Here is a 26,954-nt window from a genome sequence, read left to right on the forward strand (position 1 = left end):
TGCAGAATTGTAAAAGGTTCAGAAATGGGCAACCAAAATAATCAGGCGGGTGGAGCAACTCCCCTGTGAGGAAAGGTTGCAGTGTGGAACTTGCTTCCACAAGAGGCAGCGATGGCCACCAACTTGAAAGCCTTTAAAAGAGGATTAGACAAATTCATGGGTGACAACGCTATCAATGGCACTTAGCCACAGTAGCTCGGTGCTGCTATTGGAGTGGCTTTTACTCCTGTTGAATGGGTTTTAAAATGTAGGTGCAGCCATGCTTCTGAATACCAGTTGCTGGTAACCACAGGAAGGAAGAGTGCTGTTATACTCCGGTCCTGCTTGTTGGCAACAGGATGCGGGACTAGATGGGCCATTGTCCTGAACCAGCAGGCTCCTCTCATGTCCTTAGGCAAAAAGCTCCTCCCTTCCATCTCCTGCATACCATTTCATTTTGACCTCAGCTTAGAAGCTTCTCAGCAGACCTACTTTGTCAGTTTGGTGCTCACAGAAGCCCAGCAGTGGCCACCTCTCCCACACCCTGCGCAGCCTGCCCTTGCATCTGGTTGGCCGCTGTGAGAACAGGATCGTGGACTACATGGCCACTGGACTGATTCAGCCAGGCTTGTCTGGTGCTCTTCTGTACTTGCAAGCTCCCCAAAGGCATGACAAAAAGCCAGGCTATGAAAACGGGTTCTAAGCGAGACTTGAACTTGCAGCCTCCAGGAATGTAATCACTTGGTCCCAGTCCCTCAGCAGCAGCATTAAATTGTGTTTGCTCAGAAAAGAATCTGCACCCTTTGGGGATATATTCCTTACACGTGTTATTAACAGCTCCCTAAAGTCAGCCCTCCGTGGAAGATTAAAGACCGCTGCTCCAAAGTCTGCAAGACAGAAAGTATTCTATAGTCTCTCTTTCAGGTCTTGCTAAGAAGCTTAATAGTAACTGTTCTGGATTTGTTCCCTCTCCCCCCCCCCCCTTTCCCTTTGTAATCATTATTTCCTCTGGCAATGTTTCTAACTGCAGGTTTAGATTTGTTCAGCTTCGTATTTATTCAGAAAGAGTATCAGTGACCTTTATAGAGGAAGGAGGTTGTCAGCCGACTGGTTTCTCAAAGGCAAGGCATGATGTGAGATGAAAATGCAATTTGTGTGTGATTGTTTTTCTTCTTTGCAAAGAAAGTCCTGCTAAACATTCACCTCTGCCATGGACTTCTTGGGTGGCCTCAGATAAATTACTGTCCTTTAGTTTCCTATCTGCATAACTGCAGTGACCAAGGCAAATTCATTTCAGATCTTACCTTTTGCTCATGTTACGTCAGACCACTGTCCTGTTGAGTATTGTCTACAGCAGCTACTGGGAACCTGTGGCCCTGCAGATGTTGCGGAACTACAACTCCCATCACCCCTGGCCTTGCTTGCTGGGCTGATGGAAGTTCAACAACATATGGAGGGCCAAAAGTCATTGCTGGCCCATTCACAAGGCAAGGTGAGGTGCCACCTGCTTGGCAGCCCCCCTCCCCCCATGCCATCTCTACAGTGGCCTCTTGATGAAAAGGAGGCACTGCTGGTCTCCCACCCCTAGGGAATGTCTGCCTCTGGGTTTTCCTGGGCTCTGGACCTGCCTGACATGATTCAGAGTGGGCCCCTCCCCTCCACAACAGCCTTTGATTCCCACTTCAACCACTGAATGAGTTTGATTTGATTCTCCCCCTCGTTCCCGATGTAGATCTTCACTCACCCCTTTTTCCCTGGTGGTGGCGGCACCATTTTGTGGTTCACTGCAGGTGCCAAAGTTTATTGGACTGGCCCTGCCAAAGTTTCTGCATACCTGGTGTATTAGTGGCCAGCAGTGGCTCTCCAGGATGTCAGACTGGGTCTCTCCCAGCCCTGCCTGATGATGCCATGGGTTGAACTTGGGGTTTTTGGAGGTGCTAGGATTGAACCTGAGACCTTCTGCATGCAAAGCAGATGTTCTACCACTGAGGCACAGGGAGGGGAAATACTCCACAGGCAGTCATTGTGCACATGGAACATACTGCTTTTATATTTTGATTTTGTTCTGTGAACTGCCCTGAGTATAGGGCGGTATATAAACTCAGTAAATAATAATAATCAAATGATTTCACCTGGATCCCTCCCCCTACCTGGATCTAGGTCTATTTGCTTTGGATTTTATACACATTTGCCCTACTTTAATGTTGTGGAGATGTAGGGGAGGGAACTTAATTTTCCTTGATAGGAAGCAATCAATAAAATTTATCTTCTAAAATCAGCTAATGCTTGAAATGCTGGAGGTAAGCCTCCTAATACAACAGAGCTATCCTTAAAAATGGAATTGTCTAGAAAGCAAAAACTTTTTGCAGGCACTAGCAACCATAGATTATGAAAAAAACTGGAACTGCAGGAAAGGAAGGAAGGCCACTTTCAAGCTGTTACTATTTTGTGGATCCTATTGTATCACATATCAGCCCCTTCAGATGGCACAATTGAAGTGGATTTAACATGTACAACAAGATGGTTTAAAACACCAGGAGGGTGTTTCTCCTCTTCATCTATTGCCCTATGCCTCACTTTCCACTCTGTACTTGGTTTTCCATGAAGCCATTCCTGGTGACTTTTTGTTATTTTTTTCAGTAGAATCATAGAATCATAGAATCATAGAGTTGGAAGAGACCACAAGGGCCATCGAGTCCAACCCCCTGCCAAGCAGGAAACACCATCAGAGCACTCCTGACGTATGGTTGTCAAGCCTCTGCTTAAAGACCTCCAAAGAAGGAGACTCCACCACACTCCTTGGCAGCAAATTCCACTGTCAAACAGCTCTTACTGTCAGGAAGTTCTTCCTAATGTTTAGGTGGAATCTTCTTTCTTGTAGTTTGGATCCATTGCTCCGTGTCCGCTTCTCTGGAGCAGCAGAAAACAACCTTTCTCCCTCCTCTATGTAACATCCTTTTATATATTTGAACATGGCTATCATATCACCCCTTAACCTCCTCTTCTCCAGGCTAAACATGCCCAGCTCCCTTAGCCGTTCCTCATAAGGCATCATTTCCAGGCCTTTGACCATTTTGGTTGCCCTCCTCTGGACACGTTCCAGTTTGTCAGTGTCCTTCTTGAACTGTGGTGCCCAGAACTGGACACAGTACTCCAGGTGAGGTCTGACCAGAGCAGAATACAGTGGCACTATTACTTCCCTTGATCTAGATGCTATACTCCTATTGATGCAGCCCAGAATTGCATTGGCTTTTTTAGCTGCCGCGTCACACTGTTGGCTCATGTCAAGTTTGTGGTCAACCAAGACTCCTAGATCCTTTTCACATGTACTGCTCTCAAGCCAGGTGTCACCCATCTTGTATTTGTGCCTCTCATTTTTTTTGCCCAAGTGCAATACTTTACATTTCTCCCTGTTAAAATTCATCTTGTTTGTTTTGGCCCAGTTCTCTAATCTGTCAAGGTCGTTTTGAAGTGTGATCCTGTCCTCTGGGGTGTTAGCCACCCCTCCCAGTTTGGTGTCATCTGCAAATTTGATCAGGATGCCCTTGAGTCCATCATCCAAGTCGTTGATAAAGATGTTGAATAAGACCGGGCCCAAGACAGAACCCTGTGGCACCCCACTAGTCACTCTTCTCCAGGATGAAGAGGAACCATTGATGAGCACCCTTTGGGTTCGGTCAGTCAGCCAGTTACAAATCCACTGAGTGGTAGCATAGTCAAGACCGCATTTTACCAGCTTCTTTACAAGAATATCATGGGGCACCTTGTCAAATGCCTTGCTGAAATCAAGGTAGGCTACATCCACTGCGTTCCCTTCATCCACCAGGCTTGTAATTCTGTCAAAAAACGAGATCAGGTTAGTCTGACATGACTTATTTTTCAGAAATCCATGCTGACTATTGGTGATCACAGCATTCCTTTCTAGGTGCTCACAGACTGTTTGCTTAATGATCTGCTCCAGAATCTTCCCTGGTATTGATGTCAGACTGACTGGGCGCTAATTATTTGGGTCCTCTCTTTCCCCCTTTTTGAAAATAGGGACAACATTTGCCCTCCTCCAGTCTGCCAGGACTTTGCCTGTTCTCCAGGAATTCTCAAAGATGACTGCCAGTGGTTCTGAGATCACATCTGCCAGTTCTTTTAATACTCCTGGATGCAGTTCATCTGGCCCTGGAGACTTGAATACATCTAAACTAGCCAAGTATTCTTGTACTATCTCCTTAGTTATTCTGGGCTGTGTTTCCTCTGCTGAATCATTTGCTCCAAATTCTTCAGGTCGGGCATTGTTTTCTTTATCGGAGAAGATTGAGGCAAAGAAGGCATTGAGGAGTTCAGCCCTTTCTGTGTCCCCTGTTTGCATTTCACCATCTTCTCCTCTGAGTGACCCCACTGTTTTTTTTGTTCTTCCTTTTGCTACGAACATACCCATAAAAGCCTTTTTTGTTGCTTTTAACCTCTCTAGCAAGCCTGAGTTCATTCTGTGCTTTAGCTTTTCTGACTTTGTGTCTACACGTGCTGGCTATTTGTTTGAATTCCTCTTTGGTGGTTTTCCCCCTTTTCCATTTTTTGTACACATCCTTTTTTAATCTTAACTCAGTTAAAAGTTCTTTAGATAGCCACCCTGGCTTCTTTAGGCACCTTCCATGTTTCCGTCTAATTGGTATTGCCTGACGTTGTGCTTTTACCCTCTTAACAAACTCCCTCTTAACCCTCTTAACAAACTCCCAGCCATCATGAACTCCCTTTCCTTTTAGTATTACTGTCCATGGGATCTCACCCAGCACTTCCCTAAGTTTTATGAAGTCGGCTTTCTTAAAGTCAAGAAATTGAGTCCTAGTATGCTTGGCTGCTCCTTTCCGCTGTATAGTAAACTTCAGAAGAGCATGATCACTCGCGCCTAATGATCCTTCCACTTCTACCCCACTAACCAGGTCATCAACATTGGTTAGGACCAGATCTAAAATGGCTGTTCCTCTTGTTGCTTCTCCCACTTTCTGGACAATGAAGTTGTCTGCAAGGCCAGTGAGGAATCTGTTTGACCTTATGCTCTTGGCTGAGTTTGACATCCAACAAATATCCGGGAAATTGAAGTCCACCATTACTACTATCTCCCTTCCTTTTGCATGCTTGGCCATCTGTTCCAGGAAGGCATCATCTATGTCCTCCTTTTGGCTTGGGGATCTATAGTAAACTCCCACAATGAGGTCACTGTTATTCTTCTCTCCCTTAAAAAGTACGTTTACTGTATGTACTTGGATTAGTGTAGTTGTCCTCAAGTTTAGATAATAGAAGGTATTTAGGCCCAGGCTATCTGAAAGACCATATTCTTTCATACAAACTTGGCTGGGCTCTGAGATCTTCTGGGGAGGCCCTTCTCTCAGTCTTGCCACCTTCACAGACATGCTTGGTGGAGAAGCAGGAGAGGGCCTTCTCAGTGGATGCTCCCAGACTTTGGAACGTCCTTGCTAGTGAGGCTAGACTGGCTCTCTTCTTGTTGTCTTTCCACCGGCAGGTGAATACTGTTTCATTCTGACAGGCCTTTGAGAACTGACTGCTGTTTTTATTATCTGCATTTTAATAGCTTTTTAACATATTATTTTAATGCTATTAGAATTTAATTACTTTTTAACTATTATCTTTTAACTATTACTAGCTTTCTGTATTTTATCTGTGTTGATTACATTTGTGTAAGCCGCCTCGAGTCCCAGTCTGGGGAAAAGGCAGGATATTGTTGTCGTTGTTGATGCTGCTGCTGCTACTACTACTAATAATAATAATGAATTTTTGGGGGGGGGCTCCCTACCCCAAAAAGATGTAACATTTGAATGAATTGAAGGGAGCAGAGTACTTCAAAGAGAGAGGAGCATTTTCCCCCCCTCTCAAAGACACTATCAGGCTTTGGCAGAAGTGCAGGTAAGGTTCACAGCAGGAGTAGCTGCCGAGTGGCACAGCTTGCTGCAGCTGGCACAAGCAGCTTTGTTTTGGCCCAGGGCTGCTCTGGGAAGAGAGACTGAGCCCGTACCCTTGGAATCTACCCTCGCTCTCCAAGATTCTCAGCCACTTGGCTCCAAGTGGCAGCTCGCACGCAGGCATCCAACTCCCTAAGCCGAGGTTTGTGTAAAAAGAGGCATGTTTGCGATTTGGCAAGTTATTCCTCCCCTGCGCCACCCACGCCATGACAGAAGGCTCCTCCAGTTGACCCCTTTCTTGAGCATTCATCCCAATTCATTGTGCACAAAGCAAAGGAGCATAAGTTGGCATGTGTTGTTCTCTGCCCCCCTCCTAAGAACATCAGAAGAGCCTGCTGGATTAGACCCATGGCCCATCTCGTCCAGCATCCTGTTCCCAGATGCCTGTGGGAAACTTGCAAGCAGGACCCAAGCACAAGAGCACCCTCCCCTGGTTTCCAGCAACTGGTATTCAGGAGCATTGCTGCCTCCAGTTTTGGGGGTAGAAGATAGCCTTTGTGGGTAGCAGCTCTCTCCTCCATGAATTAGTTCAGTCCTCTTTTACTGCCACCCAAGTTGGTGGCCATCACTGCTACCTGTGGGAGTGAGTTCCATAGTTTAACTAGGCACTGTGTGAAGAAGAACTTTATTTTATCCTGTGGGAGTCAGTCCATTTATCCACTGCAGTTGGTGGGGGGGGGGGTCCTGTTGGATGATGGAGGGGGCTAATCAACATTGCATCTCCCATTCCACCCCCAAATCTGGTGTTTGGCCTGAATGTTCCTCTTGAATGAGCAATATATGGGCAAACATATAGGTTCTCTCATCTACCTTAGTTTCTCTCCCTGTGGCCTGTTGGTTTTTGAAAAGATCAAACCTGAAATTGTTTTGTTTATGAATATTGTGTCAGTGTGACTTGAGGGCGTTTTATATTTGTTCAGAAAAACAGACTGAGCACAAACTGCCCCCCCCCCATTAAAGGTCAAGAGAGAGAGAATTTGGTGTGTGTGTGTGTGTGCTAAAGCAGCAGAAAGATTTCCAGTTGGCAGTTCAGCCTGATTTGTAATAAAACATTTCTTGGGGAGAAAGCCATCCGCTTGACAGATGGCTCAGTCGGGACCAGCAAGCGGGCGAAAGAGACTGTATTTTCTCAAAAGTGTTGGGCTGCAGATAGCATGATTGTTTCCAACCATTTGTTGGATGGATTTAAATATACTACGCAGCAGACAGCGCTTATAACAGCAACGGATGCAACCTGCCATACTTGATCTTTTCCTGAGAGATAACAGTTTTCTAGAGAACAGGGCCGTCCCTACCATTTGGCAAAGGGCACCTCCATAAGAACCTAAGAAGGGCCTTCTGGATCAGACCAGTGGCCCATCTCGTCCAGCATCCTGTTCTCACAGTGGCCAACCAGCTGCCTGAAAGGGAAGCCCGCAAGCAGAATCCGAGCGCAAGAGCACTTTGCCCTGCTATGGTTTTCAGCAACCGGAATTCAGAAGCATTGCTGCCTCCAGCTACTCCTGCCACTTGGGAGCAGCAGAGAGCAAATATTTGCCCTCTGCATATCAGCCCTTCCAGTAATTGAAGACGGTTGCCATGCCCACCACCCGGTCTTACTGTCAAATATAAGCTAGCTTACAAGAGGCTTTTAAATATACAAATATGGGTGATATGAGGATACAGCATAGCATCCTCAGAGACATATGCCCTGAGTTCCTGCAGAAGGATGGGATGCTTTGATTAGCAAGCACAGCTGTGATGAACTGGTGTTCTACTGGAATTTCCTGCAGCAAAGGCACACAGCATGGATATCACCAATAGTGTGGTGGAAAATTCAGAAGTGTAGCATCCCTTCATGATAGTCACAGCCATGCTCCTAAGATTATACAACCTTCTAAGGTTATACAGAATTCTTATAATTAGGGATGCATTGCAACAATCAATTCAAATCTCCATGTGTTGCCTCCCAGCTAGATCTACTATTTTCTCTGCACATACATGGGGAAATGTCTTGGAATGTTCCAGTATCATCTTTCAGAGTGACTTCAGTAAGGTTTCCCTTAAAGTTCCATTGTACATCATCATCATCATCATCATCATCATCATCATTATACCTTCTATAGTGATTTTATGTTGTGACCTGCCTGAATTCTACAATTATAGGGTGGGATACCAATTTAATTAAGTAAGTTAATAATAATAATAATAATAATAATAATAATAATAATAATAATAATTTAAAAGGCCATAGACTATTAATCAGCCAAAAGCTGAATTGAAAATGAACATTTTATTATACATCCTAAAGATACATCCTAAAGATGTATAATGAAGGTGCTGGACAACCTCCCTGAGGAGAGCATTCAACAAACGGGGAGCCACCATTGTCTTGAAAGTGAAGCACCTTGTTTTTCCAGTGTTCCTAAATCTTAGCTTTGGAGTGTACAGAACAACTCCTTGGTGTTCTTTACATGTGCCTTCTCCAGAGTGACCTGAGGAGCTGGTTCTCCATTGCTGACTCCAACCAACACAAAGGGTGATAATACTTCTCAGGGTCTAAAAGACTCCCCTTTCATCCTGATTGGGTGGTTCTAAGATGCTGGAGACAGGGACCCTGTGGCAGAAATAGTAACAGATCTTTTGCACACACACACACATGGATGTAGCCAATGGGGGATGGGGGGCAGCTTCCTCCAAGTAAATAAATAAAAATACTTAACTAACTGACCAATCGCGTCACAGACAACTCAGTTCTGACCCCCCCCCCCATTGATCCAGCTCACCTAATATAAATCCTGGCTACACCCATGATACACACCCCAAAAATCCAGACCACCACACCCCTGGACATAACACAGGAGTGCATGCACATCTCAGAATGTACAGGTAGAGCACATAGATTCTTGCCTGGGATCTCTGGGCCAGCCAAGATGAATGAACATCACTGTACACCTCTTTGTAATAGCCACATGTAACAGTGTAACACTGGTGTTTTCACGTAAGTAAACGTAATGTGGAGGTGCTCCTAGAAAGAAAGCAGATGGTGGGGGTTATTATTATCCTCCTCACTTGATGAAGTCCCATCTCATTTGGCCCTTGCTCCCTCAGCCACCACACCCTGGGGTGTGTATTTTTGGATGCTAGCTTGCATGCCTTCCCCAGCCAGTTGTTGCCTGAACATTCCTGTGGACAGCAGTATTTCCAGCAGGAAAATATTAGAGTGGATGAGGTTTACCAGAGAGCTGCAAGCATCCAGGCTGGTGCTGAGCTCAAGTTAACTCCAGGGTGAGGAAAACACGCTCTGCCAAAATCAAGGATAGAAGTACCTGGCAGTTTCAAAACTTCTATTTCTCTTTTCCTGGCCCCAGTCTTATGTTCAGTTTCCCATATTTGACCTATTTGCAAATCCTTATATATATATATTTTAAAATCCCCATGAAAATTCATCACAATTTTTCTTGTATGCAGTGTTAACCAGCACAGACACATTTTTGCAAGAAAAATTCCCTTATTCTTTTTCTATGCTGCTTTCACAAATATATGCTCCTTTATGCACACTTCCCCCAATAAATGCATTTTTGTAAACGCTGTTTGTTTAGAGAACCACACTGCGAAATTTGGAGAAGCGCGAATTTTGAAGAACGGCTATTTCAGTTCTCGTATTGCTTCAGAAAGTGCAGATTTGATAGACACACCTTTAAACGTGAAGTGAATTGAATTTCTCCTGCATCTGTAACCAAAAGGCCTGTTGTTGTTTCAATGCAAAGCAGATCAGCTGCTGGAGAAAGAATGATGAGAGTTCATCTTGTTTCCCCCCTCTCTTTTTCAAATGCAGGGCAAAGCAGGGGATCTTTTTGTAGGTTTTTTTTTCTTTTGCAATGAAATAATCAGTTGCCAGTTCCTGCTGATGCTGCCAATCCTCGCTTGCAAAAAGCCAGGGGGGGGCAGGCAATAACAGGCAAGCATTGGAGAAGGCAAGAGTCCCATGTGCAGATTGATCAGGGGAGCTGCCAGTCTCTACGGCCACCAGTCCTTGCTTGTGCGAAGTGGGGAGTCGGGGGAGAGACAAGCAGGACCAATTTCAGATGTGCTTCAAATGGCCCTACAATTAAGCCATTAAGCCTGGTGTATATTCTGCCCTCCACTGACTTAAGGGGCTTTATTTGGTTGCAACACAATTGGATGGTTGCAGCTCTTTATAGATTTTCATCCCCCTTCCTCAACACAAAGTAATAGAACAGGGTACTGTTCTCAAATTGGGCACAGTGCATATTGAGAAATCATGTAACTATAGAGCTGGAAGGGACCTTGGGGGTTATCTACTCTAATCCCCTGTAATGCTAGAATCACAGGTAAAGAATCCCTCACGGACGGTCACCCAACCTCTGTTTAATAGCTTTCAATGAAGGAAAGTCCATTACCTTCCAAGGCAGTTTGCTCCACTGTCAAACAGATCTTACTGCCACAAAGTTCTTCCTAATATTTGGTTGGAATCTCCTTGTCATTTGAGTCCATTGGTTCAGGTCCTGTCCTCTGAAGCCGCAGAAAACAAGCTTTCTCCATCTTCCCTGCAACAGATATTTGAAGTTGGCTATCATATCACCTCTCAGTCTTCTCTTCTCCAGGCTAAACGTACCCAACTCCCTCAGTCATTTCTCATAAGCCTTAGTTTCCAGACATTTGAATCATCTTGAGCACCCTCCTCTGCACACCTTCCATCTTCTTTAAATGGTGCTGCCTAGAAATAACTCCCTCCAATGATGACCACTGCTGAATCAGATAATTAAAGATGGGTTGGGTTGGGGGAGGCTGCCTGTTATGTACTGAGTTGAATAGGATCCAAACTGTAGCAGTCTGATTGGTCCTAGAACAATGCAGCAGTATGATTGGTTGGCAGGAACCACCCAATCCTGCTCCAGATAGAAGTGAATCCACAACCTGATTGGCTTACAGTAGAATTCCAGAATTAGCCAATCATGTGCAGCCCATTGTGTAAATAATGTATATAAAGCAGATACTGTGAGGGGACATTTATTCATTCCTCCTCACCACTATGAGCTGAATAAAGAGCATGAAATCACTTTGCGACTCTGAGTATATTTCACTGGCGACGAGGATGGGATCCCGCTGAGCTGACTGCCACACACAGCACCGCAGCACCGCCAACTGCCGCACCGCTGCCTCGCACCGTGTATCCAGGCTTCAGCTCCGGGGCACAAGGAACTCAGAATGGCAGCCAACAGCAGCTTCTCGCCATTCAACCCAGCATCTGGAGACTGGGAAGCGTACGCCTCCCGTTTCACCTTCCTCCTAGAAGCCAAAGGGGTCACCGACGAAGAAGACGCCAAGAAGAGGGCGATATTCTTCAGCGTCTGCGGAGAGGAGACGTTTGAAATCGCCCGGGCTCTCCTTGCGCCTGAAGACGTCGCTACTGTTCCATACAAAACAATAATGGAACAGCTGAAGGGGCACTTTTCGCCGCAGCCCTCAGTGGTGGCTCGTCGAAATGCCTTCTACGCAAAGCGGCAAGCCCCTGGGGAAACCATAACTGGGTTTGTGACCTCTCTCCGCCAAGCCGCCCGGTTCTGCAACTTCTCAGAGCTGGAGAACATGCTTCGTGACCGCCTCGTCGGTGGCCTGAAGGATGAGAAGCTGCAACGGCGCCTCTACGCTAAGAAGGACCTAACGTTCCAGGTCGCTCTGGAGGAGGCCCTGGCAACAGAAGCTGCCGAGAGGTCGACCCAAGAGGCACGGCCGAGCCTGCCATCCCAACCGAGGGTCCACCATGAAGACCTCACCGACGACTCAGGATCCGACAGGGAGGAGGTGCACCGAGTACAGCAGCGCACTCAAGCAGCGCACAGACCACAGCTGCCTCGACGAGAAGGAGGGAACTGCGCAAGCTGCGGGGAGAGTCACGAGAGGAGGACCTGCCGTTTCCGCAACGCAGAGTGCAGGCAGTGCAGAAAATCGGGACACATCGCCCGGGTGTGTCGGGCTCGGCCCACCCGACACCAGGCATCAGATGACCAATCCAAGAGCCCCAGGTCCCGGGGCCCAACGCACCAAGGCAACTCGACGGAGCTCACGGACTTCCAGGTATACCAGTTGCCCCACCCCAACGTAGAGAAAATTTATGTAGAGGTACAGATAGAGGGGGCCCCATGCCGCATGGAGCTTGACACGGGTTCAACTCTATCCATAATCTCGGCAAGGACCTTAAGGAAACTGTGTCCCACTGGGGGTCCCAAACTCAGGCCGGCCCCATTCACCCTCCGGGACTTCCAGAAACGTAATGTCCCCACAATGGGGGTGGGGACCTTCAGGGTGCAATACCGAGGGCGGACGCGGCAACTGGACTTGCTTGTGGTCAAGGGCCCCTACATTAGCTTACTGGGATTGGCATGGTTTGGACCACTGGGGCTAGCTGTCACCGGGGTGAACCACACTAGCTTACAAGTGGACGTGGACGCCATATGCAAGGAATTTCCAGGGGTTTTCGATGGGAAATTGGGACAGTATACGGGCCCCCCCATTGCGCTACAGCTTGACCCCGCAGTACGACCGGTCAGGCTCAAGGCCCGCCGGGTCCCGTTCGCCTTGAAACCCCGTATAGACGAGGAATTGGACCGACTCGTAGAGCAAGGAGTGCTGGAGCCGGTGCCTAATGCTCCCTGGGAAACCCCAATCGTCACACCCGTCAAGCCTAATGGTTCGGTCCGCATCTGCGCAGACTACAAATGTACCATAAACAAGGCCCTCACGGCCCACGCATACCCAGTGCCAGTGGTCAGCCATGTCCTGGCCACCCTGGCTGGGTCAAAAATTTTTGGCAAGCTGGACTTGGCCCAAGCATATCAACAGCTGCCAGTAGATGAGGCCACAGCAGAGGCACAGACGATTGTGACGCACAGAGGAGCGTTCAGGGTAAAGCGGCTGCAATTCGGTGTCAGCGTGGCACCAGGCATATTCCAGAATATAATGGACTCTCTCCTTAAAGGGATTCCTGGCGTCACCCCCTTCTTCGATGATGTGTTGATTGCCGGCCCCACACCAGAGGAGTTTGAGGACCGCCTCCGCACCGTTCTGCACCGTTTCCAGACGGCGGGTCTCAAGGTGAAGCGGGAAAAATGTCTACTAGGAGTGCCTCAGGTGGACTTTCTGGGATTTATGGTGGACGCAGAAGGGGTCCACCCGACTGGGGACAAGGTACGGGCCATTTGTGATGCCCCAGCGCCCAAGAGCAAGACTGAACTTCAGGCCTTCTTGGGACTATTGAACTTTTACCATTCCTTCCTTCCCCACAAGGCGGCGGTAGCGGAGCCCCTACACAGACTCCTGGACAAGCGGGCCCCTTGGGTGTGGGGCCAGCGCCAGGAGGCCGCATTCCAGGCAGTCAAGGACTTGCTTGTCTCAAACTCGGTCTTGGCACACTTCGACGAGAGGCTGCCGGTGGTGCTAGCATGCGACGCCTCACCCTATGGCATTGGAGCTGTCCTGGGGCACCAACTCCCGGATGGAAGAGAGGTACCGGTGGCGTACTTTTCCCAGACACTCAACACAACCGAGCGGAACTACTCGCAAATCGACAAGGAGGGTCTGGCAATCGTAAAGGGAGTAAAAAAATTCCATGATTTCTTGTACGGGCGGCCCTTCACCGTGGTGACTGACCACAAGCCGTTGCTTGGCTTGTTTGCCCCCGAAAAGCAGACCCCCCAAGTGCTGTCTCCTCGCGTCCTCAGGTGGTCAATTTTCCTTGCCAGCTACCAGTATGCACTGATTCACTGACCTGGGAAGGCGATGGGCCATGCGGACGCCCTCAGCAGGCTACCACTACCGGAAACAGGCCCTGACCCAGCACCTGCACAAGAGGTTATGAGCCTGGAGCTGCTTCCCGACCGCCCCATTCAGGCACAAGAAGTTGCACACCATTCCAAGAAAGATAGGGTCATCTCCCGGGTCCTGGACTGGGTGTGGAGGGGATGGCCCAGCAGCAGCCCCGGGCCAGAATTCGCCGGCTACACAACCCGCAAACATGAACTGTCGGCCCACAAGGGGTGCCTGTTATGGGGAAGCAGAGTCGTTGTTCCCCAGCCCCTCTGCAAAAGGGTCCTCACAGCCCTACACGAGACACATCCAGGGGTAGTAAGAATGAAGGCCCTTGCCAGGAGTTATGTGTGGTGGCCGGGGATCGATGGAGAGATAGAGGCCTGGGTCAAACACTGCCAGGCCTGCCAAGAATCCCGCCCAGATCCCCCAAGGGCCCCAGTCCAGTCCTGGGAGTCCGCCCGAGCACCATGGTCACGCCTGCATGTGGATTTCGCTGGCCCCTTTCAGGGGAAAACATTCTTCATAGTGGTGGACTCCTACACCAAATGGCTGGAAGTCGCACTGGTACCGTCCACTTCCACGTCCGCAGCCATCCGGGTACTACGCAGGCTGTTTGCAACCCACGGGCTCCCTGACACTCTCGTCTCAGACAACGGGACTGCATTTACGTCAGGAGAATTCCAAACCTTCACAGCGCAGAACGCCATCCGCCACATCCGTTCGGCGCCGTTCCACCCTGCCACCAATGGCCAAGCAGAACGCATGGTGCGGACCACCAAGGACACCCTTCGCCGCATGACGCAAGGGGACTGGGAGTACCGCCTTGCCACATTCCTTCTAGCACAGCACAGCACCCCCAGCTCAACGACTGGCCGGAGCCCCGCTGAACTACTAATGGGTCGGCGCCTTGCAATCAGATTGGACCGCCTTCACCCCGATAGAGCTCAGGATGAGGTAGTGGTGGGGGAAGGCAGGAACCCCCCGGACCTTCGAGGCCCAGGACCCAGTGTACGCAAAGAATTTTGGGGCAGGCCCAGCATGGGTACCCGCCACAATCACCAGGGTCACTGGCCCCGTGTCGTACGAGGTGCTAACGGATGGGGGGCAATGCTGGCGCCGCCACTGCGACCAGATACGGCGACGATTCCCGGGAGAAAACCAGGAGGAGGACAGGTCAGAGGAGTCCCAAGGGAACAGCGGGGCAGTGAGGCCCATAGAGCAGGAGGGGCCAGCAGGAGAGGCAGAATCAGTAAATACAGAGAGGACCCGTGAGGCCGAAAGGACACCGGAACCAGAACCACGACTGAGCGAGCCGGTTGCACCAGACCAAACAGCCGCATCACAGCCAGCATCCTTGGAACACGAGCCAGAACCCGGAGCCCGGACCAGGGAACACCCCAGGCCACAACGCACACGTAGGCCGCCGGCATACCTTGAGGACTATGAATGCGACCTCCCGGGCAGGACTGGAACTTAGAGGGGAGGGGTGTTATGTACTGAGTTGAATAGGATCCAAACTGTAGCAGTCTGATTGGTCCTAGAACAATGCAGCAGTATGATTGGTTGGCAGGAACCACCCAATCCTGCTCCAGATAGAAGTGAATCCACAACCTGATTGGCTTACAGTAGAATTCCAGAATTAGCCAATCATGTGCAGCCCATTGTGTAAATAATGTATATAAAGCAGATACTGTGAGGGGACATTTATTCATTCCTCCTCACCACTATGAGCTGAATAAAGAGCATGAAATCACTTTGCGACTCTGAGTATATTTCACTGCCCAACTGGTTCTGCAGGCTTGAACTCACTCCCACAGATCGTAGTAATGATAGCACACAGTTTGTTCACATAGAAGTGGGGGGGATTCATCTTGCATTGTGATGCAAATCTATTTAATTTACACTTCTCAAAGCAAGATGTGAAGTGAAACATGCTGCCCTTCAGAATTCTCACTTTTCTGAATTTTGCAACGCAGTTCGCCAACCCAATAATGTTTGCTAAAAGGCGTGTATTAGAGGAAAGCATGTGTTTATGTGCAAACCTTTGTGTGCGAACTGGTCCTTTACCTCTGATGCTGTGTACAAACCAGTAGAGCATCAAATTCGAGGCACTAATAACGGAATATCCATTTCCTTTACGTCCTGGTTGTGACCTTCTAGATGGCACCTGGCAGCCTGCCAAATGTCCTGGATGAAATGGACATTTATCTTAGCCAGCAAAACAATCTGCAACATTCTTTACAGCACGCTGGTCTCCTGCCGGTTTTTGTTCGTCTCTGGCTCTAGGAGAATCCCTGAGGAGCCACTCAATTCATTTAAGGAAAGCTGTTGATAATAAGCTGAATTGGGTTTTAATGGGGGTTCGTGCCGTTAGAAGCGAAATCAAATCAGAGTCTAATAGTCACGCATGAGCAGCAGAGACAAGGAACAGCCGAGGGGTAGGGTGTGTATGTGTATTGAGAGGGGTCAAGAACCTTCACTGTGCAGCCAGCCACCATTAAGTCTTTCTTTATAATGCATGAGGGTTGAGGAGCCCAGAGGACTGCTGAGCAAATGGGGAAGAATCCTCCAAACTGCCCTTTGGAACGAAGGCAGGCCAGCTGTCTCAGGAGGAGCTGTTCTGGAGAGTACACTCAGTAACTGATGGCTTGTGTTGGCACCGGGAGTGATGGATCTCTGTTTCACTCTGCACCAAAAAGATACTGCCATCCTCTCTGCTACGCTCTGCTGCACGCCTGCTATTTAAGGATAACTTGTGAAGGGGAGGGAGAGAAAGAATTTTTCTAGCTCTTGAATACACCCCACGGCAAGGGGGGAGCACCCCCAAACAGCCATATCTCTAAGAAGGGCTGGGGGATTGCAGACAGCAGCCCCCATGTCTGAAGCATATCCAGAAAAGAATTCAGTACAGTGGTACCTCAGGTTACAGACGCTTCAGATTACAGACTCCGCTAACCCAGAAATAGTACCTTGGGTTAAGAACTTTGCTTCAGGATGAGAACAGAAATTGCGGCGTGGCAGCAGCGGGAGGCCCCATTAGCTAAAGTGGGTACCTCAAGTTAAGAACAGTTTTATGTTAAGAACGGACTTCCAGAACGAATTAAGTTCTTAACCCGAGGTACCACTGTATTTGGACCGATTTAAACTGAGCAAAAGAAAAAGAAGCATTTTTGGAATTTTGGACCTGATGGTTTTCTAAGTTAAAAAAAAAAAAAAAGAATTTGAGAGATATTTTATTATCATCATCATGGTTTATTTGTATGCCTCCTTTCCATAGCTGAACCAGACGACTTTCAACACGAAAAAAAATGTGCATAATTACAAAATTATAATGAGTTGTCATAAGCAATAAATAACATTTTCTCAATGAGTATACTATAAAATTAAACGCTGCAATTCACCTGCTCTGTCTTGACCTCTCACTTTGCTTACGTACCATACCAATTTGAGCATTAGGGTTTTGGGTGGATACCATAATTGAGTTTGAGTCCTTCAACTGGCAGGAGTCAGGGCACTTCCTACTCTTACGGAGTCTTTCCTACATTGACTCGTTTGTGCATTGCAGAGACTCCTGGGGGATGTTTGTTGGTACACAATCAGGTTGCAATTCAAAACATATTTAACCAGAGAGCAAGTCAGTTGAGCTCACTACTGCCCATGTCAGCACTTGGGCCTCCCTGCTTCCCTGAATGAACATATCCTCTCATCTCTTGAACATACAAAGCTGCCTTACCCTGGATCATACAGGTGGTTCATTTGGCCCAGTCAGTGATACGGGACGGAAATTTCCCACTGCTCCATTTTTCTGCGGGAAATGTTCCGTTCCATAAATTCATTAGTAACAATGAGTGGATGCCAATTGCGAGTACAATACGAGGCAAGCGTGACAGCTTTGAAGTTTTTAGCCTTGCTAAATGCCAAGTAAATAAAGTTTACTAAATGCAAGTAAATAAATATGCTATATTAGATCACTCTCTGGGGCACCAGAAAATGTTCCAATGCAGTTTTTCAGATGCAAATTAGCCTATGCAGATTACAGTAATTTGCAAGGTAATTTTCCAGTTCTAAGCTTTCCGGGGAAAACCCACATCACTGAGCCCAGAACTGTCAACTCCTGGCAGGAAGTTATCGGTGGAGGTTTTTCCTAGTCCTGCTACTTGAGAATCTTTTACTGAAGATGTCATGGATTGAATCTGTGTAAAGAACCAGTTCCCAAACTTTTTCAGGCTCCTTCCTCCTTGGTTCCATAAATTCATCCCCAGCACCCCCTACCCTATAAAAAGCATTATTCAGCATAACAGTTTGCATGACCGACTAAGGAATTTAATAACACAATATAATTCAAAACGGTAACAATGAATTGCACATTTATTTAAAATCCAATTAAAACTATTTAGTTTAATTAATTCCACAAAATTGGTGAAGTTCATCCAATGATACCAGTTTTTCAAAGTCTGATAGTCATTTACACTTCCAGTGCCCCCCTTCCTTCCACTTGCATCTTCGAAGCCTCCCTAGGTAATCCCACCCACCCACAGGGGGCAGTACCACCCACTTTGGAAACCACAGGTGTAAAGGATACAGAGCTATGGGTCACACAACTTCACATCCTGGTGGAATAACAGTAAGGTAAAGGACCCCTGACAGTTAAGTCTAGTCCTAGACAACTCGGGGGTTGTGGTGCTCATCTCGCTTTACAGGCCGAGATGCTTCCCACTCCAATATTTATTTGTTTGTTGCATTTATATTCCACCTTTTCCTCCAAGGAGCTAAAGGTGGTGCCCCCCTCATTTAATCCTCACCACAACCCTGTGAGGTAGGTTAGGCTGAGAGGCAGGAACTGGTTCAAAGTCATGCAGTGAGATTCCTGGTTGAGTGGGAGATTTGAACCCCGGTGCCCCAGTACGTAGTTTGGCACTCTAACCACTATGCCACACTGTCTCCAGGAATGGGCCGCCCCAATATTTCAGCTTTAAAAATAGACGAACCTAGTGGAAATAGATGAAACTGAATTGATAAAGATAGGTGTAAGGACGGAGGTGGCCTTTCAAGTGTTAGAAACTGAGATAAACCATAGCGGACAGGTCCGCCCACCTTTACTTATAACACAAAACTGAGGCCCGAGGAGAGTAATTTTAGCTCAGCTTTAGGAGAAATCCCACACATTCTTACCTAGGAACAAAGAAATAGAAAATCTCCATAGCTGAGATCTCATCGTGTAAAAAAAATATAAATTCAGCACCAGAGCTAAATTTTCAATGAGACTAGACAGAATAAAAACAGATGTCTGGTTTTGCGTATGCAGATGCAGCCAAACCATCAAAGGGAACAAATAACTCATCAGCAGTGTGTGATTCAGACTGCTGCTGCACCAGCCAGAGAGACCTGGGATCATCATGCACCGTTTGTTCCACATATTTGTCATCAGTTCTTGGGCAATCCCAGCTATTCTCTTTCAGCCTCCGTTTTCCACCTGTAAAATGGAAATAACTGTGGCCTGCCTCGCACGCATGGTGTGAGCAGGGACAGACAAAGCTCACAATTTCAGTTTCCTCCAGTTTCTCATTTATCCAAACTCAAATTCAATTTTCCAGATTTCCACATCAGTTTGTCACTATTATTATTATTATTTAAATGACCTCATGAAAATTCACCTGCAGGGTCGCATTACCCATATATACCACTCGGCCAGTTTGATCTGTGGAGCTGGCACTGTTACAGGTGCCACAGAATACTCATTCCATGGATATTTTAGTGTAGCAGCCCAGCTTTGGAACTTTCTGCTTTTGTTTAGGCAAAGCTATCTGGACATATCAAATGTCAACATCTGTTTTAATCTAATTTTTAGCTTCTTGTAGATCTCAATTATTTGTGAATGTTTTGAATAGTTGTTTTCAAACTGTTTTTGATCAAAAATTTCACCATTTTATTCTTTGCGCAAACTATTTTGAAATTGTTTTAAAATCAAGTAGCATATAAATTTTGTGCAATAAAAAAAGTTTGTCAGCATTTTTGTATCGCACTTCTAAGATAAACATTTTCGTATGCAATCTTGCCTGTGATACATGTTTTTTAAAACAATAGCCCCAAATATAATGCATTTATTTTCACAAACGAAAGCTTTTTTTTTTTTTTTTTTTTTGCAGACTTTCCCCATTGTATTTGTTAGGAGAACTGTCTTGCAAAATTCAGAAAAGTGTGAATTTTAAAAGGTAGCCTCATTTTCATCCACATACTGTTGGGACAGTATGAATAAGATAGTTTGCATTAAAAGGCAAAACCAGAGCATATTCTTATCCTGCCCTTATTTGCGAGCGTCGATACCATGTAAAAGGGCAAAGTGCTGATGAAAAGTTTGCTGTTGTTTCCAAAAGCTCCACTGAAAAGGAAAGAAAGTTGAGACGCACAAACAGTGGTACCTCTGGATGCGAACGGGATCTGTTCTGGAGCCCCGTTCGCATCTGCGCGTGCGTGGGTTGCATTTTGCCGCTTCCGCGCATGCGTGTGACGTCATTTTGAGTGTCTGCACATGCACGAGCGGTGAGAACCAAGAAGTAACACACTCCATTACTTCTGGGTCGCCACGGGGAGCAACCCAAAAAAGCTTAACCTGAAGCATATACATCCTGAGGTATGACTGTACATCAAGTCACGCAAGCAAACTGAATCGGTGTGATGTGTAAGAACATAAAACAAGCCTGTTCATCCTGTTCTCACAGTGGCCATCCAGTTGCCTGTAGGAATCCCACAAGCAGGACCTGAGGACAAGCGCATTCTCCCCCACACTGTGGTTTCCAGAAACTGGAGTTCAGAAGCATTTCTGTGTCTGATGATGGAGGCAGAACATAGGCAACATGGCTAGTTGTCATTGATAGCCTTCTTCTCCATGAACTTGCCCACTCCTCTTTTAAAGTCATCCAAGTTTGTGGCCATCACTGCCTCCTGTGGCAGAGAGCTCCATAGTTCAACTATGTCCTGCCCGAAATGTGCTGCCCCGACTTTTCCATTGCAGTAGCCACGGACAGCCTTATTCTCTGTGAACTTGTCCAATTTCTTTTGTACAATAGCTTTTTTTGGGGGGGGGTGTCATAATTCTTTTCAGGAAGGTCTTCGATGAAAAGGTAAAACAAATCCATAAGAAATCAATTAACCGTTGTGAATTAATGAAGAGATCATTTCCAGTTTTGACACATGCAGTATGACAGAAGAAAATGAATATGGCTATGCATCCTAAATGGGCATTCTGTCTTGTGCTCTGGAGCCTGAGATCCAGCAGAGGGAGTGTAGCAGATCTAACAAGGACCTCCCTGCCAATGTTTTTCTGAGCTGGAGGAATTCATTCATTGCTTTCTCCTTCAAAGTCATTTTTATTTTCTTTATTTGCACATCACACAAGTTCTCATCAAGTTATATGCAAATGTTTAAAAAAGCAGAACCAAGTCATTTTCATCCTCCTAAGAAATGGCATCCATCCCTCTTTGGGTTTGGTGAAAGGCACATCATATAATGGTTTAATGGGTCAACACTTCTATGTCCCTCTCTCAAATCATATTCCAACAATGAACTTACTGCTCATTTCTCTCTCTCTCTCCTTTCCCAGGCCCTGCTTGCAATATGGAGTCGCAAGTGAGTCCTGCAACTAAATATTGCAGTGCGGCCGTTTATTACACACATTTTCAATTCCGGACTTACAGATATCAGCGATAACATCACAAATTGGGTTAGCGTGATTGCAAATTGTGTTTTCCTGCAGACCCGAGCAAAAGAGCAGTCTCTCATCCTGCTGCTCCCAGAAAATGGTATTCAGAGACGTTGCTGCCTTCAACTATAGTCAGAGATCAGCCATCATGGTTGGCGACCATTGATAGCCTCCACAAATTTATCCAATCTTTCAAAGCCATTCAAGTTTTTGGCCATCATTGGATTGAGATCCAAAGTTTAGCCATTTACGTAGACATGTCTAACTACCCTCCCAATTAGATTGCAGTTTATGCTTTATGTGACGTGATCCAATAGTGTGAAACAGAGGTAGGGCCCTTAGGCCTGTGGGGCTGAATGTAGCCCTCCAAGCCTCTCTGCCTGACCCTCCAAACTTTCCCCAGACCACATCACCTCTCCTCTGTCCACATCCCTCCCTGGTCCTACTATGTTCCCCAAATGTTTTTGGCTGGTTGGAGTGTGCCTGTGAGCCCTGAGATTGCCTCTTGCTTGCCTGGATAGAGGGTTGTGTGAGTGGGCATGGAAACTAATCTACACTACAACAATGAAATTTACATTCATTGCTCCACCCACTTTTGCCTGTGGTCCCACCCACCAAAGACACACATCCCCTGGGATGGTTGTCTAAAAAGGAATGCAGACCTCAACTCGAATAAGGTTCCCTATTCCTATCGTAAGCATGGCTTGCGGCTTTAGCATGGCACCAGACCCTCGGACGAAGTCACGTTACGTCCCTCGTCAAAAAGACTTCCGTTTGTTACTTAACTGGCACTTTTCAATTGCTGGGACATGTAGTCCCTCCTGACCCTTTTCACAGATTAACTGTGGCTTTGCGAGTAGATTAAGCCAATTCAGACAAGGGGCAGAACTAGGTTTGCTCCAAAAAGCCACCCTTAATTAATCTAGAAAGATTATCCAGCAAGGCTTTTAAACAGTGGCCAGCTAACCCTTATCGGCGACAATATAGGCTAGTTAAACATGCTAAAAAGGCTTCAATTGCACTGGATTAATTCAAGAGTAAATTCAGTGGAATTCGTCAAGCTACTTTGGAGACACATAAAGGGAGATTGGAGTTTGTTCCTAGTATCTGCGACGGTATCCAAAGTCTCTGTTATGTTTCATGGCTGCTGGGGAAAAAAAGCCTTTCCAACAGATTAGGTTGCCATCAGCTTTTCCCCAGAGCATCGCACAACCAAATTCTGCTCAAGAAGCTTGGCAGCGGCTGCTAACATTTCTTTTTGCAAGTGGTACTCCTGCCTGCTGTATCCTTTCCAGATGAATGGGGTTGAGGCACTTAAATTCTGTTAAGAACATAAGAAGAGCCTGCTGGACCAGGCCAATGGCCCATTTAGTCCAGCATCTTGTTTCATGATGTCAAACCAGATGCCCGTGGGAAATTTGAAAGCAGGACCTGAGCGCAAGAGCACTTTCCCTTCCTGAGGTTCCCCGCAACTGAAATTCGGAAACATTGCTATCTCCGGCCATGGAGGCCGAGTGTAGCCACCACGGCTAGTAGCCATTGATAGCTGTCTCTTCCATGAATTTGTCTAATCTTATTTCAAAGGTGTCCACTTTAACAATCATGGCTTCTCCCAAAGAATTTTAGGAACTCTAGTTTACCTCCCCAGAGCTACAGTTCCCAGCACCCTTAACAAACTGGTCCCCAGGATTCTTTGGAAGGAAGCGATTTGCTTTAAATGCCCTTTCAATATATGGTGCGAGTGTGAGCTCAGTTCACCCCAGTCATTGTGTGTTGTATTGAGCATCTTATATCAAAAGATATAAGTAAGTAAGGTTACAGTAACTTCCGTCACAGAGCTTCAGTATGCTGATGACGTAGTGTGTGCGCACTCAGAAGACAACCTCCAAACCATCCTAAATATCTTCGCAGAAGCTTATGAAAAGCTTGGCCTATTGCTCAAAAACCAAAGTGCTGCACCAACAAGCACAAAACAACCCTTCTGCTGCACCACTAATCTAACTCAATGGTGTAACGTTGGACAGTGTCGATCACTTCTTCTACCTGGGCAGTTATCTTTCCACCAGGGCCAACATTGATGCCGAAATCCAGCTTTCTCCCGATTGAAGTGCAGAGTGTTTGAGGACCGGGACATCCGCAGAGAAACCAAAATGCTTGTTTACAAAGCTATTGTACTACCAACCTTACTGGATGCTTACGAAACATGGACCACTTACAAACGCTATCACCAACTCCTTGAAAGATTCCATCAATGATTTCTCTGAAAAAATTTACACATCACTTGGGAAGACAGGCAAACTAATGCCAGTGTACTGGAAGAAGTAAAGATCACCAGTGTTGAAGCAATGATTCTTCAACATCAACTTTGTTGGACTGGTCATGTTGTTTGGTTGCCTGATTATTGTCTTCCAAAGCAACTACTCTATTCCAAACTTTAAAATGGAAAGTGTAATGCTGGTGGTCAACAAAAGAGGTTCGAAGACTCTCTCAAGGCAGATCTAAAAAAATGTAGTATAAACACCGACAACTGGGAAACACTGGCCTGTGAGCATTCCAATTGGAGAACAGGCTTTACCAAAGGTGTCATGGACTTTGAAGACACTCGAACTCAGGACGCAAGGGATAAACGAGCTAACAGGAAGGCACATTTGGCAAACCCTCACTGTGATCAATTCCTTCTCAGAAACCTATGTCCCCACTATGGAAGGACGGGTGAATCCAGAATTGGCCTCCACAGGCACTTACGGACCCACTGTTAAGACCATGTTCATGAAAGACAATCTTACTCAGCTACAAGTGATTGCCAAAGAAGAAGAGATCAAAAGAAGGTGGCATCAGTGGCAGATGTGATTTGAGGTGGTGGCAGGGAGGAGAATAATTCAAATGAGACCGGAAGGAAAATGACCTTCCTCAGCTCTACATGTGTAGTCCCACGGCAAAGCTGACCCAGAATTATAATGAAAATGTTGTAGTTCTTTCAGGCTACCTTAAGAATGAATGAGACACCCTGCATTACTCATAAGGAATGCACACTGCTCTCTCTCCTTTAATTTCCTTTTGATTAAAAAAGAAAAATCAAACTGTCTAAAATGCATACGACATCTTCCCTGTGTGTGCTGCAGTACCAGAGGAATCGAAGAGAACAAAAAAGGCAAGTGAACCTGTCAAAGGCAGACTCAGAAGAGACTTCTTCTTTTGCAAGGTAACATACAGTCTGGAAAATGACTGGGAAGCTTAAACAGGTGTTTGTTGTCATCCCCTGTGTCAGCCTTCCCCAACCTGCTGCCTTCCGGATGTTTTGGAGTACAACTCCCAACAGCCCCAGCTGATAATGGTGGGTGTTTTATCTTTCCAGTCTTGCAGCACAAGTCCCTTTACAACCAACACACCGAAGGGCCTCGAATGACTGGGACTAGAAAGGCAAATGTCGCACTCAGTGTTCCACCCACACTTACCTCTGGCCCTGCCCACGTCTGCCTCTCGACACCTCCACCAGAGGCACACGGCCCCCAGCAGGTCGCCCACGAGGGAATGTGGCCCTCAGACGGGAATAAAAATGTTCCACACCCTCACTCTTGTGGCTTCAGTACAAGTGTTGCTTACAACCTTGGCGAAGACTCTTGGAAACATATTTGGCTGGCAGTCCAAAACGTTCTGTAGAAAATATTATTGGGGAGCTTTCAGAGGGCTGTTTAAAGAAGCAGTGTCATAATAAAAAGACACTGAATATTCAGGGTTATCAAATGCACATGTGGAGATGACCTGCATGTTCTTGGAGACCAGCAGGGAGGGGATCTTGTCTCAGCAGGAGAGAGAGACTCTATTAATTCTTCAGCAGTCCCCACCTCTGCTTCAGCCTCCAAGTCTGAACTGCTCTCTGTCACAGGCTCTCCCTGCTCACTAAACCCTGTGGTTTATGGCACCTTCTCCCAATCTTTTCTCTCTGACCTCTCCCCAGTGTCCCACCACCAATTCCCAGACTCTGAGCCTTCCTTCTCTGGGGTTTCTCTTGGGGGTTCCCCAGCTGGTGCCTCCTACCACTCCCCATTCATTCGTCCCTGACAGTGACTGCCCCACGGTCGCCCACAGCAAGCTTCACGGCCGAGTTGGGGATTTGATCTCTCGTCATTCCCAGGTCCTAGTCTCACACTCTAACCCAGAGCTTTCCAAACTTCTCGTGTTGGTGACACACTTTTTAGACATGCATCATTTTGCGACATAGTAATTCAGTTTTACTAGCAAGCCGGAGGTTAAATTAACCCCTTTCCAGCCCCAGGAGAATTGTGGGGAGCATTTGCCCGACACACCTACACACTGCAGCTGACATACTAACGTGTCGCAACACACAGTTTGGAAAGCTCTGTTCTAACTGCTACACCACGCTGGCTCTGTGACCCCCCTGACATATTCCGTGGACTTGACTGTGCCCCAAGTCTTGAGACCACTTTCAGCACCAGTGGGCTGAAGTGAGAACAGAAACCTTCCATCAGATTCTCCCCATCTATTATTACTCTTCCCCCACCCCACCCTTAGCCTTGTCCTCGTCCCCCTCCCCATTTTGAAATGCATCGGTTACTATAGAAACATGCTGCAGTTGGCGTGGATAGAATCTTCCTGGACCTCTGGCAGTGCTTGGATCAAGTCACGTTATATAATGGCTGGGAATTTATACCACAGTCTTGTAAACATTCGCGTTTTCTGCGGTGGTTACCATGACCACATATATGGCATACTTTATATTTATAGTATTCTTAGGTCATCGCTGGTAATTATCCATTAAGGATGGCGAGTAACACCCTCGTGAAATTCTAATCCCAAAGCAGAGTAATTTGGAGTAGGTAAACGAGCGATTCATGGGACCGGTTTCCGCCCACTGCAGGCGGCCACTGAAACATGACCCTCTCGCCGTCCCTGCATCCCAGCTAAATGCCGCGGCTATTCATCTTCATTCATCATTGTTTAGTCATTTAGGAGGCATGACTAAACGGCACATTTTGGCTAGTCTTTCTTGGGTGCAGCTGCCCTTCACTACAACCCTGTAAGGTTGGTAGGGAAAATTCAATTCAGCTCACATTTAAAGGGGGGGCTACCTAACGAAGAGCCAGTGGTGGTATAGCAGTTTGAGTAGGACCTGGGAGAGGCCAGGGTTCAAATCACCCTACTCAGACATGAAAGAAGAGGCCAGTCACTGTCTCTCAGCCTAACCTACCTCACAGGGTTGTTGTGGAGATTAAATGAGGAGAGAGGAGAACTGTGTAGGCCAGCTTTAACTCCTTGGAAGAAAAGGTGGAATATAAATTTAATAATAAATAAATAAATAAATAAATAAATAAATAAATAAATAATTTTATTTGTGCCCCGCCCTCCCCAGCTGGAGCCGGGCTCAGAGCGGCTAACATCACATAAATAACACAGTATACATAAAAACAGGCATCAATTAATTAAAATACATCTTAAAATTAATTCAGACAAATTAAAATATGGACAAATGGCAG

General features: G+C 46.7%; 1 long non-coding RNA gene across 1 annotated transcript in view; it reads right to left on the reverse strand.

Moving 5' to 3' along the window:
* Window positions 1–9,392: 9,392 nt before the first annotated feature.
* LOC308466039 overlaps window positions 9,393–26,954 on the reverse strand; it is a 365,679-nt gene continuing 348,117 nt past the window's right edge. Inside the window, exons 2-3 of the long non-coding RNA XR_013980628.1 lie at window positions 15,542–16,677; window positions 9,393–10,743 (exon numbers count right to left, since the gene is read on the reverse strand). This is a non-coding gene — a long non-coding RNA (uncharacterized lncRNA). The remainder of the gene's footprint in view (window positions 10,744–15,541; window positions 16,678–26,954) is intronic.

This window comes from Podarcis pityusensis, assembly GCF_964106645.2.
Source record: "Podarcis pityusensis genome assembly, chromosome: 16".
Lineage (NCBI taxonomy): Eukaryota > Metazoa > Chordata > Lepidosauria > Squamata > Lacertidae > Podarcis > Podarcis pityusensis.